The sequence below is a fragment of the Pituophis catenifer genome, unplaced genomic scaffold, assembly GCF_029215685.1.
Source record: "Pituophis catenifer annectens isolate HBS135680 unplaced genomic scaffold, rPitCat1.0.hap2 SCAF_1, whole genome shotgun sequence".
Classification (NCBI taxonomy): Eukaryota; Metazoa; Chordata; class Lepidosauria; order Squamata; family Colubridae; genus Pituophis; species Pituophis catenifer.
The window spans coordinates 24,269,865-24,288,451 of record NW_027256881.1 but is presented as its reverse complement, the minus strand read 5'-3'; the positions used below and the strand labels follow the sequence as shown (position 1 = coordinate 24,288,451).

Genomic DNA, 18,587 nt, shown 5'->3' with positions numbered 1-18,587 from the left:
ACATTTTGTACCATGAACAATCACCAATTGTTAGCTGGCACACCAAAGGACAGGCTTAAACTCACATAGGATTTTTTCTCTTCTCCCCCCTCCCCCTCCCCCTCAACCTCCCCCAGTTTGGCTAACTACAGGCCAGTTTTAATTCATTCTGTTAGACTAAGACTGTATCATGGCAGAATACAGTGATTGGTTAATACGGCTTTTAAAGGACAGTGAAGAAATTCTATGAAGGTATATCAACAATTATTAATTATGATGGCAAGGCCAGACCTCCATGTTCAGAAAATGTATACCTGAATTCCAAATGCTGACAGCAAGCAAGTGGAGAAATTTCATAATTGTCCTTTTGCTGGCCACTGCTAGAAATACATTCTTATCCAGTGATCAAAGATAAACCTCTACCTTGTAAAAAAAAAAAAAAAAACTGGGTAGATTCCATCACAATGAAACACAAAACTTCACATCAGAATCTTTTTTTTTTTTTTTGCTCAAGGATGTTAACCTGATTCTGGACTACACCATTGCATATTATGTTCCAGACACATTGTTGCATTTGCACTTAATTAACCTGTCAAGGATAAGCATTCTAACCTCTTCTCCTTGGTACTTGCTCATTTTCTACATGTGCAGATGGTATTTTTCTGAATCTCTGGCTTGGTTCCACATGCTAAGGCAATGGCTGTGTTTCCACAAAACGATGAGCATGTTGTGTGAATCCACCTTCTATGAACTTCATCTCTATCCATAAATGATTCTGGCCCTAAGACTTATGTCTTATTTGTTCCCTTTTCCCCCCTGTTTTTACTGATGTGGTGAAAAGCTTATTTACAAACAGGAAGCTAAATACATTTCCATTGAAAGCTTGCATTAGGTTTCGGTGGCCCAAATAGACAACAAATGCTTTAAATGACGTATGCATATTTACATCCTTTATTCAGACTGCAGACTTTCTAGATTTTGACAGAACAAACATTGGAAAGAGAGAGATCCCACAGGTTTGATACATATTCCCCTCCCACCCAAAAAAACCTCCCAAACCACTCCACATTAAATACATTCCTTATGCAATTACAACTTCTGGGGGTTCTTCCAGAGAATAATTTAGAGACTAACTTTTCTTCTGAAGATTGTGGTGGAGAGGGTTCTCGGAGTATGAATTAGCACTGTGATTCCCAATAGACACAATAATCACTCCTGCACCCATGTAAATTCAAACCAACATTTTATTTGAAATCTGCAGCTCAAACAAAGCCATCTTTTTCTGGGTTTTTTGGGGAAGGGGGAGGAGGAGAAAAAGAAATAAAACCACTTAGAAGTGAGAACTTCAGCATCCAGTTGTTGACAAGCAAAAGACAGAACTTTCCACTTTATGATCTGACTCAACTATTGAACTCAGCCATGTTTTGCTTCCTTCAGAAGTTAGCTAGTTAACGGGCTAGAATAGTTAACAGTGGGCAAGATTATTTCCAGCTTCTGCTCCGCGATTTCTAAATCTTCTCCATGACCATGGTCAATCTTTAAAACTGTAGCTCTACCGGAAGCCAATAGCTGGAAAGTATATTGGGAAATGTACAGAATATCTTTTGTCCCCACAATAACATGTAATCACAAATAAAGAAGAATAGAAAAAAACTTCCTAAAAATCACGGAGTCCGGGCAGTTTTGTATCCAACACTTGTTCTTTCAAGGGGCATCTTTTTACCATTACAAATCTATAGACTATATTACTCTTATTGGGATTAGGAAGTTTCTCTTGTTTCTTTGCAATATGCCCTGCACACACACACACACACACCACCAAAAGCTTTCTAAATTTTACATATTAAAAAACAAACAAGTGCCACGCCGGCAAAGAATGAAACTCAGAAAACATTAGCCTTCAGTGGTAAAACCTGAGTTTTCACCCAGAAGAGCAGGACATACACAATTCTCTAAACACGAATACTTTTATTCATATTTATGTTGTACATGAATACTTTTATTCATGTTTTATTCAGCCCTTTAATTTCCCCCCCCAATTTTTTTTAACACAACAATATTTGTAGAGCCCGAGAAAAGCAAGCCCCACTGTGCACCCCGATGCAAAGCAAGGAATGAAGTAAAATCCAGGCTCTATAAAGGAAGCCACATAGATCTGGTGCGCCAAAAGAAAAAAAGATGTCCGTGACATCTTAAAAATAGTTTTATTATTACCACTGTAGGTCACAGTCTGCCATCTCCCCTTCTTATGTCTCAACAGCATCAATTAGCTTTTAAAAGCCACTCGTCCCTTTTATATTGCAAACCAACTATTCAGCAGAGCAACTTGCCATGTTTTGACAGGTCTACTGATTAGAAATGACCCTTTTTCCCAGAAGAAAGATTCTCTGAATTCAGAGGCACTTAATTCTAAAGAGATACAGTACAGTAAATAGGGTGGCACCGATGCATAGACATCCATTACAGCCTGGTCCTCCCTCTAGAATATAATCAGTCTTATCAAATCAAATGTCAATTCACTTAAAAGTACAAGTACAAAAGTCACGATATAATTGCTGGGAATTAACTGTCTGGCCATCCACTTTTTTGCCCATGTTTTGTCCCCCTCCCTCCAAAGTCTAAGTTGGGGGGTGGGAAAGGAATTAAGAAAAAGAAATGCAGTCCAACCAGCTACCCATTCAGCAATCAACTTCAAAGTTTGGATGAATCCAGACAACACATTAAACCCGAAAGTTAACAAATAACAAAACGGTTTCGGGTCTCCTGCCTCCAAGGTCCCTTTTCAACTCTATTCTGATCGCTTGGATCCAAACCGGTATATTTTATACACCACGCGAAATGGACACAAAGAAACATATAAAGGAGATAGATTGATATCATTCATACAATGGTATCGAGGCGGCAGCTCGGTTGCCAGTTAACACGCTAAGCCTAAACTACCGCGCGGTCCATTTTAACGTAGTCCGGCATGTTGTGAGAACCCAACCTAAGAGTTAGCGCAGCGCTAGTCGGGTGCGCTTTCATCATTGCGCCGGGGGAATTCTCCACCTGGCGCCCCCCGGCCTCTCTCTTCCCTTCCCTTTCCTAGGGACACTCCTAGCCCGAAGCCTCGCCGGAGCAGAAATCCCCTCTCTTGCGCGCCCCGGACCCTGGGAAAGCCGGTTCCAAAGGCGACTCAGCCCCAAGAGCCGCCTGTGGCTCCCAGATCAGCTGGAAAGAAGGCGCGCAACGGAACCGAGAGCGAGCCCCAAAGTGCGCGCTGGGCTGGAGGGCCACGCTGCCTCTCTACCCCGCCTGCTTCTTCTCCAGGGTCTCAAGCCTGGCTAGAAAAGGAGGGCTGGCATTTCTCAGGCAGGCTCCCACCGCCTTGGGAGGAAAGCAAAAAGAGAAAGAAGGGGGGATGGGGAAAGGGTGTGTGGAGGGGGGGAGAGAAGCGGAAACAAGTGTCCCGGTCGCCTCGCCTACCTTTCAGCCCACCTTCGAAGCCGAAAGCCGTTTAGACGGGATCAAGAGCCAGTTTTGCTTCTTGGATCCAAAGGAGGGAGCAGAAAGGGGGAGAGAGAGAGAGAGAGAGAGAGAGGAAAAAAAGACGTTTCCGACGAAGCGCCCCCTCCTTCCTTCCTTCCTTCCCTTCCTCCCTCTCTCTTTCTCTTTCTTTTGGCCTGCCCGTCTGCTAAAAAGGCACCCTCGCGCCCACTTCCTGGTTGCGTCTTTACTTCTCCCTGCCTGCAGTTACGTGTGTCAGACTCCCAGCGCGGTGCCAACGCTTTAACTCGCCTCTAAACCAAGCAGGAACCTGCCTCGGCACGCAAAGCGGACACGCTGTGGGCTCTTGCACAGCGTTTCCTTTTGCTCTTGGAGGTCAGGAAACTCACCTGAAGTCGATCCCCAGGCTCCTTTTTGGGGGGCAGGGGCCGGCCTCGATCCTTCCAAGAAGGATGCCAGTGGTGGTAAGGGGCTTGCCCGTGCAGGGGAAATAAAACTTTTGAACGGGGTTCACTACTCTCCTTCACAGTTATGTATTTTTTTTTTAAGTGAAGCCACTCCCCTGGGTCTGGCTGCCCACTTCCTTCAAGAGCTCAGAGAGGAGGAGTGTGAAACTGGGGCAGGAGTGTTTGCCGAGCAAAAGGCCTTCAGTCACCGAGACCCACCGAGCCGAAGGAGCAAAGAAGCAAGCGAAACCAAGCCAAGCCAGTCTGCTATAATCTGGATCCAAAGAGGCAGCTCGGGATCTGCTTGTTGTTGAGGCACCCTGGATTGTCAAAAAGTCAGCCTGATATTCCAGCTTTGCCTACTGCAGGAATATCCAGCACTGTCCAATTTCCCAGCAGTGTCTGAAAATGAAAGCCCTCGAGCCACATCAGGGTGGAAAACAATGGAGGAGGATTTTGTGCTGAGCTAACAACCTCCAGGCTCTACGAAGAGTAAAGATTCACAATGTGAGGGCATGGAAAATAAGTGATCTTCTTTCTCATGATTGCTCACCGAGGGCAGAAGCATTGAATAGGAAAAATGGCTTACAGTGGTCACAATGAATCAAACCTTTCTAGAAGCTTGTTCTTTCTGCAATGAGAAACTTGCAAAATGTTTAAGCCAAGAGAGAAGGAAAAATATAAAAGAAGAAAGAAGCAGCAGAGGAATGTCTCATCTGCACATAGCCCAAATGTCTAAAGGTAAAGGTAAAGATTTCCCTCGCACATATGTGTTAGTTGTTCCCGACTCTAGGGGGCGGTGCTCATCTCCGTTTCAAACCCAAAGAGCCAGCGCTGTCCAAAGACGCCTCCATAGTCATGTGGCCAGCATGACTAAATGCCAAAGGCACACGGAACACTGTTACCTTCCCACCAAAGGTGGTCCCTATTTTTCTACTTGCATTTTTTTTTACGTGCTTTCGAACTAGGTTGGCAGAAGCTGGGACAAGTAACAGGAGCTTACCCCATTACGCACTAGGGATTCGAACAGCTGAACTGCCAACCTTTTGATCAACAAGCTCAGCGTCTTAGCCACTGAGCCACCATGTCCCAAATGTCTACATCCTGCCAAAAACCTGGAATCCTCAGATTTCTGGCAGAAGAAGAGATAAGCATGTACAAAAAGCACTCAACCTCTGGTTCCATAGTTTGATGGGATGTTGCCAGCACGTTGCTTAGCCTCATCTCATCTTACAAAAGCTAAACTGGGCTGGACCTGGACATCTTTTGGGTGGGAGAGCACCAGGAAAATCCGGAGATTCATACAAAAGTGGCAAATGGAGGGGGGGAAAATATCCTGGAAGAAGACAGCGGCAAGCTATTTTGCAGAAAATGTTATGTCCTTGTCCTGGTAATCACCAGCATTGAATCTTAGCTTCTTCTTCCTTTTTTTTTTTTAAACCAATGAGATGGGACACCATGGCACTGAAAGAGTAGCCAAAGCATTGGCCTGGTTGACCATAGCAACACCAAAGAAAGCCTCTGTTCTCATCCAGACATTCTACAACTCCCCCCCCCCAAGGCTGTGTTCACGTGATATACTTCGCCTGGTCACCCTATAGCCCATTTGCACAATACTGTACATTCAAACATAAACTATCAAACACTTTTGAATCTGAACAATACATTTTCTTCCCCCAAGCTCCCCAACCAAGGCTGAACCAAGCTGCATCTTTACCTGACCCACTTAGGTGAACATAGTCACAGAAGCTGCACTTTGCTGGTCCTGCAGCATCAGGCTGATAGATCCATCTCCCAAAATAGCATAGATTCAGCAATACCTTTGTTCCATTATGCCTCTCGGATAACTCAGCACGAGCGAGCCCAGCCACCCGTGGCAGGGGAATTATTTTGCTAAACCTACCCTTTTCAGAAAATAAAAACTAGGAAGTGAAGAATACTACATACCAATTCTGGTTACAGAGTGGTGGTTGTGAATATTTTATTTCCTCTAAAGTAGCATAAACTTACTTTTTACAAGTACGTGGCCATCTGTAAAATAAACCGATGCATACCAAGTGAAAGAAACACCCATAGAAAGAAGTAGATAAATATTAAAAGAAAGGCTGAATAATTTTAAAAGGATTAAAAATAGCAAACCCGACAAGAGGCGCCCGCCCACAAGACAAAAGATCATTTTGCTCATACTGCCCCTGTGTGGCCATCCAGTGCAGTATACAAATTGCTCTTCAGAAAGTATTAATACATCCAAGCTCATCTCAGAGTAGCAGTAGCACTTAGACTTATATATTGCTTCACAGTGCTTTACAGCATTCTCTAAGGTAGTTGACAGAGTCAGCATATTGCCCCCAACAATAGGCCTTAGGACACACCTTTTTCACTTACTGCAGTTGTAGTTGTAGTAAACATCTTTGTAAACATCAAGGAGAGAAGTAAGAAGTAAGGAGAAATTTCCTGGACGGCTAGAACAGTTAATCAGTGGAACAACTTGCTTCCAGAAGCTGTGAATGCTCCAAAACTGGACATTTTTAAGAACAGATTGGATAACGGTTTGTCTGAAATGGTACAGGTAATCCTCGAGTAATGACCACAATTGAGCCCAAAATTCCTGTTATTAAGTGAGATATTTGTTAAGTGAGTTTTGTCCCATTTATGATCTTTCTAGCCATAGTTGTTCAGTGAATCACTGCAGCTGATAAATTAGAAACCCGGTTGTTAAGTGAATCTGGCTTCCCCGTTGACTTTATTTATTTATTTATTTATTTATTTATTTATTTATTTATTTATTTATTTATTTATTATAATTTATATGCCGCCCTATCTCCATAGGACTCAGGGCGGCTCACAACAATTAAAACAAACCAATAAAAACATAAAATACATACATAAACAAATATTAAAACCTGTTAAAACAATTGAAAATCCCCTCAGTCCAGGCTAGGCTCCGTGAACAGCCATGTTTTTAATTCGCAGCGGAAGGTGCGGAGGTCAGGAGCCAGCCGGAGCCCCAGGGGGAGTTGATTCCAAAGGGTGGGCACGCCCACAGAGAAAGCTCTACCCCTGGGGGCCGCCAGCCAACATTGTCTAGCTGACAGTACCCGGAGCAGGCCCTCCCTGTGGGAACGCACCGGGCAATGGGAAGCTGTTGCTGGTTGCAGATGGTCCGCCAAGTATCCTGGGCCTAAGCCATGTAGAGTTTTATAGGTCATTACCAGCATCTTGAATCTCACCCGGAGGGCAACCGGCAACCAATGCAAGCCACGCAGGAGAGGTGTTACATGGGAGTATCAGGATTCTCCCATCACAACCCGCGCGGCTGCATTCTGAACTAGCTGAAGCCTCCGAGTGGTCCTCAAGGGCAGCCCCATGTAGAGAGCATTACAGTAGTCAATATGGGAGGTGACTAGCGCATGAGTAACTGTGCGTAGGGCATCTCGGTTCAAATAGGGGCGCAACTGGTGCACCAGACGAATCTGGGCATACGCCCCCCTGGACACGGTTGTTATATGATCTTCTAGACTTTGCTTGTCAGAAGGTCACAAAAGGGGATCACATGCCCTTGGGACACGGCAATGGTCATAAATATGAACAAGTTGCTGAATTTTCCCATGATATGGTCATGGGGCTGCTGCAAAGATTATACTGTGAAAAATGGTAATAAGTCACTCTTTTCAGTGCGGTTGTAACTTTGAACCACTGGTGAAATCCAATTTTTTTTACTACGGGTTCTGTGGGCATGGCTTGGTGGGTGTGGTATGGCTTGGTGGGCATGGCTTGGTGAGTGTGGCAGGGGAAGGACACTGAAAAATCTCCATTCCCACCCCACTCCAGGGGAAGGATACTGCAAAATCCCCATTCCTTCCCCACTCCTGGGGGAAGGATATTGAAAAATCTCCATTCTCACTCCATTCTGGGGCCAGCCAGAGATGGTATTTGCCAGTTCTCCGAACTACTCAAAATTTCCGCTACCGGTTCTCCAGAACCTGTCAGAACCTGCTGGATTTCACCTCTGCTTTGAACTGTTACTAAAGGAACTGTTGTAAGTCAAGGACTACCTGAATAGGGTTTCCTGCTTAAGCAGGGGGTTGGACTAGAAGACCTCCAAGGTCCCGTCCAACTCTGTTATTCTGTTCAGTTATTTGGTTATCTAAAGTCAAAACCTGGGCTTACAAAATTATTACTATTGCGCTCACATCACTTTGGTCATGCATTGTTAAATCAATGTTGACTCTTAGTGACCACAAAAGTAGGTTTTCCCTATGACAATCTGTCCCTAACCTGGTCTTTTAGGTCTTCCAATGATGTCCCCATTGCCAATGTATCTGAGTTCATCTAGCTTGCTACTGTTCATCCCTTTCTCTTTCCTTCTGCTATTCAGAGCATTATAGGTTTCTCAAAAAGTCTATTCACATAACATGTCCAAAATACAACCATTTCAGCTTGATCATTTGTGTTTTGAGAGAAAACCTTGAATTTATATGATCAGTCCATTTTTTTTTGTTAATATTTCTAAGGAGGCTTTTCAAAAGTTTTAAAGTATCAATACTCTTTCTATTCCGCTGGCTTAATGTAATGGCCTGGTTCATACTTTGTAGGACAATTCTTCTGTATCCGCAACCACAAAATCAGAGTTCAATCTCATTTAGTCCAACATAGCATAAAGCTAATCATCATAAGACAGTTCTTTGACCACAAATATTTTAAATCCATTTCCAGCTGGTGGAATGGTTGGAGATCGTGAATAGCAATAGCACTTAGACTTATATACTGCTTCACAGTGTTTTACAGCTCTCTCTGAGCAGTTTACAGAGTCAGCATATTGCTCCCAATTGCAGCAGCTAATTTGGGAGATGGAAACAGTTTTATATTCCAGGAGTGGGATACTGTCAGATTATTCATGAACTGGCAGAGACGTGGTAACAAGCTCAGCCAATGAATAGGCATAGCAACTAAATCAGCCAATTGGGAGTTGAGATCAGACTGGAGCCAGGGTGTGTCTTAGTCTGCAGCTTTTGAGTCTGTGCAGAGAATTGAAACTGAAACTAAGTAGTGTCATTTTTTTTCAGTGCCGTTGAAACTTTGAACGGTCGCTAAGCAAACTGTTGCATGTAGAAGTCTACCTGTATTTGTGGATAATAGCAGATTGAGAAGCCTTCTGGTGACTGTATTTTGACTGAAATTGATGGAAACTTTCTTACTGGATGTACAGAAAGTAGATTTAAATATGGCTTTCCAGGTAATTAAAAATATGAAGAATCTCTTAGTTCGCTTGCATAGTCCACTTTTCATCTAGGAGGTCAAAGAAATATAGGTTGGAATTTCTTCTCTTTTTTTCCCCTCACAATTTTGTGAGTTGGTTTGAATTGATGGATAATGCTTATGTCCATAAAACTTTTAATTTACTGGTTAGCAAATAACTTCACGCAGCATGCTAAGCTTTTTATTATCAACTATGCTACATTCTCCTTGTGGTTTAATGTGTTGCATAAATACAGCCAGTTTAGTTAGAATTATGATTTAGTGTATTGTGCAAAAACAAAAACAAAAAATGAGAATTTTAAAATCAGATTAAGAGTGTTGTATAAATGCAAACGTGGACATGGTGGCTCAGTGGCTAAGACGCTGAGCTTGTCAATCGAAAGGTCAGCAGTTCAGCGATTCGAATCCCTGGTGCTGTGTAACAGGATGAGCTCCCGTTACTTGTTCCAGCTTCTGTCAACCTAGCAGTTCGAAAGCACATAAAAAATGCAAGTATAAATAAGGATCACCTTTGGTGGAAAGGTAACAGCATTCCGTGCACCTTTGACTTTTAGTCATGCCAGCCACATGACCACGGAGATGTCTTCAGACAGCGCTGGCTCTTCGGCTTTGAAAAGGAGATGAGCACCACCCCCTAGAGTCGGGAACGACTAGCAGATATGTGCAAGGGGAACCTTTACCTTTATAAATGCAAACAACAAACTTCATATTTGACCGGGATCCTGAACAAACAATTTAACCATTGCAACCACTCTTACTAATTTAAATCAGTGATATCTACAACAAACCACAATAACATAAACATGTAATATGCATTATAGTTCCATTGTATAAACAACACATATATCTAATTGCATCACTACATATATAATTTGTGTCATTTACAGGGTGATATCATGACCGTGTCAGAAATGGTGTAGGGTCTCCTGCTTTGGTGGGGTGGGGGGGTTTGGACTAGATGACCTACAAGGTCCCTTCCAATTCTGTTAATCTGTTAAAATATTTTGACACAAACCTACACACTGATGATGCTCATGTTTTTCTCCATTTGAAATATCCATATCATTGGTGGTATACAGAAAAACTCTATGTGGAACTTGATTTTCCTCCCCAAATTGTGGAAAGCAGTAAGATCCGAGGTGGCGCAGTGGTTAGAGTGCAGTACTGCAGCTACTTCAGCTGACTGCTAGTTCATCAGATCAGCGGATCAAATCTCACCGGCTCAAGATTGACTCAGCCTTCCATCCTTCCGAGGTGGGTAAAATGAGGATCCAGATTGTTGGGGGCAATATGCTATTTAGTATACTGTCTTTGGTGTAAGCCGCCCAGAGTCCTCGGAGAGTGGGCGGCATAGAAATATGACTAATAATAATAATAAAAAAAGATCATAAATGTTCACAAGGGATTGGGATGGGGCATTTCTGCTCCAATTACTTGGAAAGATACCTCATCCCCACTGCTTCCTGAGAGGAAGTATGGAATTTGGTAGTTGACAGTGACTATATATAGAAAGTCAATGCTATCAGCTACATGACCCTAAGGTTGTCAGGCTCCAAAAACCAAGAAAGACACACTACGATTCTTCCAAGCAGATTTTGTTATTATTCCTTGTCAGTAGACAGAATCTTGCCAAACTAAAAGCATGCTAACACCCTCATAAGACATATACTCTGGGAACTATTTTGGAAAGAGCTGTCTTTATCCTCTTTCTCTCACACAGGCGATATGGTGGTGCAGAGATTTAATGACGCTGGATGTGCTGAGCAATTGCCAGCACTTGGATGGTGTGAGTCAGTGGTGGAATTCAATTTTTTTTTACTACCGGTTCTGTGGGTGTGGCTTGGTGGGTGTGGCTTAGTGGGTGTGGCAGGGGAAGGATAAAATCTCCACTCCCACCCCACTCCAGGGGAAGGATACTGCAAAATCCCCATTCTCTCCCCTCTCCAGGAGAAGGATACTTCAAAATCCACATTCCCTCCCCACTCCTGGGGGAAGGATATTGCAAAATCTCCATTCCCACCCTACTCTGGGGCCAGCCAGAGGTGGTATTTGCCAGTTCTCCAAACTACTCAAAATTTCTGCTACCGGTTATCCAGAACCTGTCAGAACCTGCTGAATTTCACCTCTGGTTTGAGCCCAGCTCCGCAGGACAGGGTGAGCTTCTGTCTCTTGTCCCTAGCTCCTGCCCACCCAACAGTTTGAAAGCATTTTTTGTGAGTAGATAGATAGATACCATCATTTTGATGGTGGGATTTGCCCTGACGTGATTGGCAGAGGAATGGTGTAGGAAAGTCCTGGATGAACTGACTTTGTCTGAGAAGCTGCTGGCCAGCCGGTGTGAAGCTATTTTGTCCCCTTGTGGTGCATCAGTGCAACAAATGGACTAGTGACTGTGGGCTGCCAGAACTGTGTGCATAACATTGTAGCCTCCCTGGCCATACGCTAAATAAATAATGGACTAGAGTCCATCACAAAATGGAGCCTGAGGTTCAGTATTGTTCAGGTAGGGTTTCATATTGTAAAGATTTTGTTTGGATTGAGACAAATATTTTGTTAAATTGCTTTAGGAGCACATCACATTATTTGATCAGATTTTGACTGAAAAATCCCTTGCTCCACTACCTTACTCCAGAGTACACTGGTTTATAAAACTGAGGTTTGATTTGCCCCCCCCTCTCTCCCACCCTCCCTCCCTCTCCTTAAATGAATGTGGGAGGGTATTTTGGGGGGGGTTGTTAGGCTTAGAGGCAAGAATAAAATAACATATTGGTGAGAACTGTATGAATGATGGATCCATTTATTCAGGTTGGTAATAAAATATGAGCTGTCATTTACAGTCTCAGAGGAAAGTAATATTGAATGATCAAGTAATTCAACATTAAAAGAATTATTTAAGAATTTGCCTTTAGGCATCTTCCGACATCAAGTGTAGACAGAATAAGAAATATTTATTGAAAAAAAGGTTTTTTAATTAGTTATATGAACAAATTTCCCTTGCTATGGAACTCTAAAAACAAAACCTGGTAAATTGGCTGTGGTGACTGTCAGTAGATTTCCCAAGGTGGATGGTGCTAGGAGACTTCAACATGTCATCCTTAGGGGTGGCATCTAAGGTGAACCTGCCAAACATGAATTTATCCAGGATTATCAAAGCTCCAAAACATGCTTGATCTGGATCAGGGTAGAGATGGTATGATCAGAGATTCAGTGGACTGTAACATCCACTGATAGATAGATCATTATCTAATTGCTTTAAGGTTGACTTGTGCCACCAATCTATAGGGGGCAGGAGAGATCAATTTGATTGGTCTGCCTATTGGTCACATGATTTCCAGAGGGCCCTTGAGGAGTTTCCTGAGGCTGTGCTTGGCTTTAGGTGCCTGGTGAAATGAGGGGATGTATGTAGCTTTGGATAGGATTGTGCCTGAGGGATCTCTCCCTGATCATTGATGTGGGGGAGTTCCTGAGTTTACCGAGGAGCTCTAGAAAATGGAGTGTGTCAGAGTTTGTTGCAAAAATCAAATTCAGAAAACACACACAGGCAGACTGATGCAACAGGATTCATTAACTTCTTTATATACATAATAATACATGAAGATAATTGTACAATATCAATAAAGATTCTTCTTCAATGTAGTAGCAGTTACAAGCAAAACACAAGGCAGGAGAGAACAGTTAGTTTCATTTCAGCAGAGCAGACAAGCCCAGGCTTGTTTCATTTCAGAGCTGAGCACAGAGCTTAATACAAAGAGAGTCTCCTCTATACAGGGCAGTTAAGCTTCTGCACAGACTCAGTTGCCTAAGCCACGCCCAGACTTCAGATTTAAGTTTCTGTTTCCAAATAAGCCTCATTGACTGAACCTGTTACCATGCCTATTCATTGGCTGACCTTGTTACCATGTCTCCATTCAGTCCCCATTGGTTGATCTATTCCAGCCCAAGAATATACATACTCTGATAGGGTGGCACAGAAGACTCCTAGACTGTTGCTGATGGAAAACAAATATGGATAAGAGGTCATATCTGAGCATATTACATTACACTAAGAGCGGCAAAATATCAGTATTTCTCTACTCTGTGTTTGGGTCCTAGACTCTTGTTGGAGAATGGGTGAGGTAGATAAACAATTACATAATCACTGTGTTGAATTTTCCAGACAATTGGAGGTTAAAACCCTTAAGGTCAGCTGAGAACTAGGTGCCAACTGGGCAACTTTTGCAGATGTGACTGAATCTGCTTCTGAGGTTATCTGGTATCTGAGATGGTGACTCTCAAGGAAATGATCACAGTTCTGTCTTATATGGCTATATAGGCTATATTTTCTGTACAGCATGTTGGAGTTGTTGCTTTTAAAATAAAATAGTCCCGCAGTCTGTCCCTATATGAAAAGGCAGAAATGGGGAAGAGGGGAGCCAGTATAAACCAGAACCCCTTTTGCAATCGTTCTGCTTCCTTTGTAGTTAGAACAAGAGACAGAAGACCTTTACCCTCTTGCTCATAACCACAGCAAAACATGCCCCAGTATTCTTTTTTTCCTGTTGTGGTCTACCTAAGGTTACCTTCATGTTTGCCCCAGGCCATAAGAAAGACACATTTAAGTAATACAGTTAAAGTCATAGTTTCCCCTTTATTCTGAAATGGTTATTCTTGAAGAGAAGTCAACTGACTATAGTCCAATCTCATTGTACATATGTTGTGTAGTGACAATAAAGGTTATTATTATTATAGTGGTGATAACAGAAGTGACAGAAAGGATTTTGCTGTTGTTCAATTAGTCATTTCCAATACATTGGGCCCTGATGGATATAATTCCACCAGGCATGTAAACTGTTTCCTTCATCAGTGATTATATTTAGCCACCTTTTCTTCTCTTGGTCTTTTTTTAAACTCTCTCTCTCTTTTTTTTTTTTTACAAACATTACGGTCTCACCCTACGACTTCTGCCTTCTCTGTCTTTTGTCTAAGATCAAGCATAGAGCCATGGCTTTGATAATATGTGTCTCTGTACTGTAATGTTTGCCTAGATTGATTTAACATAGACTTTCTCCCAAGTAGCAGATTTTTTTTTAATTTCATGGCTACTACCACCACTCCTGTGAATTTTTGAGTTTAGGAAAATCTGCTCTCTTACTTACTTCAGCTCCTTCCATGACATTTTGCATTGGGATTGCCTATTCGGACAATCATATGTCTGTCTGTCTGTCTGTTTGTCTTTGTCAGTGGTGAAATCTAAATTTTTTTACTACCGGTTCTGTGGGTGTGGCTTGGTGAGCATGGTGTGGCTTGGTGGGTGTGGTTTGGTGGGCGTGGCATGGGAAGTATACTGCAAAATCTCCATTCCCACCCCACTCCTGGGGGAAAGATATTGCAAAATCTCCATTCCCACCCCACTCTGGGGCCAGCCAGAGATGGTATTTGCCGGTTCTCTGAACTACTCAAAATTTCCACTACCGGTTCTCTGAACTGCTCAAAATTTCCGCTACCGGTTCTCCAGAACCTGTCAGAACCTGCTGGATTTCACCCCTGCTGTCTGGCCATCCATCCATCCATCCATCCATCATCTATTATCTATCATCTATCTCCTATAACAAGGGTGTCAAACTTGTGATTTGTGGGTGGATGCGTCAGGAGCTGGCCATGCCCACCCCGTTTAGTGAAGGGAGGAAAAGTTGTGATATGTCCTGTGATGACAACATGACACTGCGAGTTTGACACCCCTGTCCTATAGCTATCTAATTTACATAGTTACCCATCTCATGAAAAGTAACCCTGGGCAGCATTCATTATTTATTTATTTGTAAAATTTATTGGCATACAAGATTTTAAAAAAATATTGAGCCCCAAAATGGCTTTTGCACTTTCCTCTTTCATCTTCAGGCCGAGATTCTTTAAGTTTTCCTCATTCCCAATCATCACAGAGGTATATAAGCATAACATGTGTTGATGTTTCTCCAAGAAATTTTATTTCCATTTTCTATTTTTTTTTCTACATTCAGGATTTCTCAAGATATATTTTGCATATGTTAAATAAAGAAGCAGTGTAGAATTTAGAAGCATGATAGTTTTCGTTTACTTTTAGCTTTTTGTTCCAGCTGTACCAGAAGATGGTGCAGCCCTCACCTGTTCTCAGTACAATCCATGAATCATGTTTTTGAAAATTACAGGTAAGATTAGAAGCGATCTTGTTTCCTACAGATGAAGAACTATTGTTCTATTATCTAAACTATTGTTTAGCCAGGATTTCTGTGTCACTGCAGTGGCACTGTTAAGTTTCTGCTAATGTAATCGATGCAAATAGCAGCAATAGACATAAAAACCTCATTCCAGCATAATATTTTCTACCTAGAAAATTGCTTTAAAAAGTGTTGGTGGAATGACTATGTATATGAATAATACATGAGGATTGGACAGCTTTTCAACATTACCCAGAATTGAGTTCTGGAAAAAAAAAAGATACTGCGGGAAACATGATACCTTATTCACAGCTCTGTCTGGAAAATATTGAAATTGCATACTCTTTCTGCATGGCAGTCTGTTTAAGAAGTTCATTCTGTGATGATGAAGCAATCTATAAGGAAGCAAAGTTGGCACTTGTTTCCATCCTGCACCTTTCTTAATATTTGTTGCTTCAGTGACTACAGAACTGTTCTGTGAAATTTTCATCTTGCCCTCATCTTAGGTTACTAGGAACTTTACCCCCAGACATATATCACTCACATATCACATGAACTCCCAAACTTGGATCTACCTATTTCAACTGATCACAATTTGCTGTGGTATAAATTGAAGTTTCCAATGGGTCAACAGACAATAAGCATGAGCCACAAGTTCTCTACAAGTTGTTTTTCTTGGCTGCAACAACATGCATTTCTTCTGTCCTGGAGTGGGCAGAAAATTATGCCAACATAAGTGGCTCAATCTCAGCAGCCATGTTGTATTCCCAGTAGTGAAGCTGGCAATGGTCCTTAAAGTTTTAATGTAGGACAACTGAAGGGCAGTGCAAATTATCATACTGTAAGCTGCCCAGAGTCACTTGAGAGTGAGATGGGTGGCATATAAATTTAATAAATAAATTGTTGCTCTTAGTTGCGAAGTCGTGTCCGACCCATCGTGACCCCATGGACAACATTCCTCCAGACCTTCCTGTCCTCTACCATCCTCTGGAGTCCATTTAAGCTCACGCCAACTGCTTCAGTGATTCCACCCAGCCACCTCAATCTCTGTCATCCCCTTCTTTTGCCCTCAATCTTTCCCAGCATTAGGCTCTTCTCCAGTGAGTCCTTCCTTCTCATTCGGTGGCCAAAGTATTTGAGCTTCATCTTCAGGATCTGGCCTTCTAAAGAGCAGTCAGGGTTGATCTCCTCTAGGACTGACCAGTTTGATTGCCTTGCAGTCCAAGGGACTCACAGGAGTCTTCTCCAGCACCATAGTTCAAAGGCCTCAATTCTTTGGTGCTCAGCCTTTCTTATAGTTCAGCTTTCACAGCCATACATTGCAACTGGGAAAACCATAGCCTTGACTATATGCACTGTTTTTGGCAGGGTGATGTCTCTGCTTTTTAGTATGCTGTCTAGATTTGCCATAGCTTTTCTCCCCAGGAGCAAGCATCTTTTAATTTCTTGGCTGCAGTCCCCATCTGCAATGATATTGGAGCCCAGGAAAATAAAAACTGTCACTACCTCCATTTCTTCCCCATCTATTTGCCAGGAATTGAGAGGGCCGGGTGCCATGATCTTAGTTTTCTTGATGTTGAGTTTTTGCACTCTCCTTCTTCACTTTTGCACTCTCCTTCTTCACCCGCATCAAGAGGCTCTTTAGATCCTCTTCACTTTCTGCCATTAGAATGGTATCATCTGCATATCTGAGGTTGTTGACATTTCTCCCAGCAATCTTAATTCCAACTTTTGATTCATCTAGCCCCACTTTCTCATGATGTTCTCTGCATATAAATTAAATAGGCAGGGCCTATGCTGGACTCCTTTCCAAAATACTACTTTTAAACTGAAACAGTTTATTAATTTAGAAACCTCCATGATAGACATAAAGGTGATGTCGTGAGAATATATCCTTTAAAAATGGTTAACAGCACAGTTTTGTACCATGATGAGTGGAATATGAGTTCCTTTTCTAATTTGCTCATAATCACAATACAATTACATTCCAACAACCACTTTTTTTCTGCTTTGTTCCCTCAATGCTGCCTTTACCTTTCTCTACAGGCCATAGGGAGACAGGACTACTATTAATCATCTTCAGTTATACTTGTGTTAAAGTAGTATTTTCTCTTTTCTTCTGACAATATCTGAGGGAGGGCACCTTAATCTTTAGGCTTGGCTGCTCATTATATTGGAGGGAAATCAGGTGAGTTACACAACCACAAACAGAGCAGTAGAGGCATGATAGGTATTGGGAATGGAAAGAGCAAATTTAATGTTGGTATTCTTTTCTGCCAAGACAAGATTAGATGGACAACATTTCAACTCAGCAGTGTGGAAAGACCCTAAAATGAGACAATTACAGTACTAGGGAATATCAGAGCTTTAGACAACAGTAGAAAAATATACTGAAAAGCAGCAGTAAATCATCTCCATGTTATTATCTAGGAACTGCAAGTTTTCTTAATAGTACTGAGATTTTATGAACACCTTTAGTGGGTTCTAGTGTTTCCTGTGCATATTTCAGCTTTCTCTGCTAAGACATGTAAAATTGGAGACAACCTCCTTAGTCCAAAGTTAAACCATACATACTGTTATGCTACAACTACTCATCACACTTTTAGATATACTGCACTTGTTTTTCTCATATATTAACTTTAGAATAGAATAGAATAGAATAGAATAGAACAGAACAGAACAGAACAGAACAGAACAGAACAGAACAGAACAGAATAGAATAAACAGAGTTGGAAGGGGCTTTGAAGGTCTTCAAGTCCAACCCCCTGCTCAGGCAGGAAACCCTATACCATTTCAGACAAATGTTGTTCAATCTCTTCTTAAAAACTTCCAGTGTTGGAGCATTCACAACTTCTGAAGACAATTTGTTCCACTAATTAATTGTTCTAACTGTCAGGAAATTTCTCCTTAGTTCTAAATTGCTTCTCTCCTTGATTAGTTTCCATCCATTGCTTCTTGTCCTGCCTTCAGATGCCTTCCGATTCTGTTATTCTGTTTAGTTTAATATTATATTATGTTTAATTTAATTATGTTTAATTTTTAATTCTGATTCCCCTGATATACTGTATATTCTGAGCTTGCTTTAATTCTTCTTAATAAATAAATCTCTTTTCTGTAAGACATTTGTCTGCGGTTTCTTGAGGTGTGAATTTTTCCTCCAACATCACATGATCTGGGTATGTGCTTTCACTCTATATGTAAGTTACACATATGTACTTAGTGTACATAAAACAAGGCAGTTTTA

General features: G+C 41.9%; 1 protein-coding gene across 1 annotated transcript in view; it reads right to left on the bottom strand.

The window, feature by feature from the left end:
- The window catches only part of PTK2B (protein tyrosine kinase 2 beta), a 109,443-nt gene extending 105,916 nt beyond the window's left edge, over positions 1–3,527 (bottom strand). Inside the window, exon 1 of the mRNA XM_070932188.1 lies at positions 3,445–3,527. The gene's annotated coding sequence lies outside the window, so the exon portion shown is untranslated. The remainder of the gene's footprint in view (positions 1–3,444) is intronic.
- Positions 3,528–18,587: the final 15,060 nt, after the last annotated feature.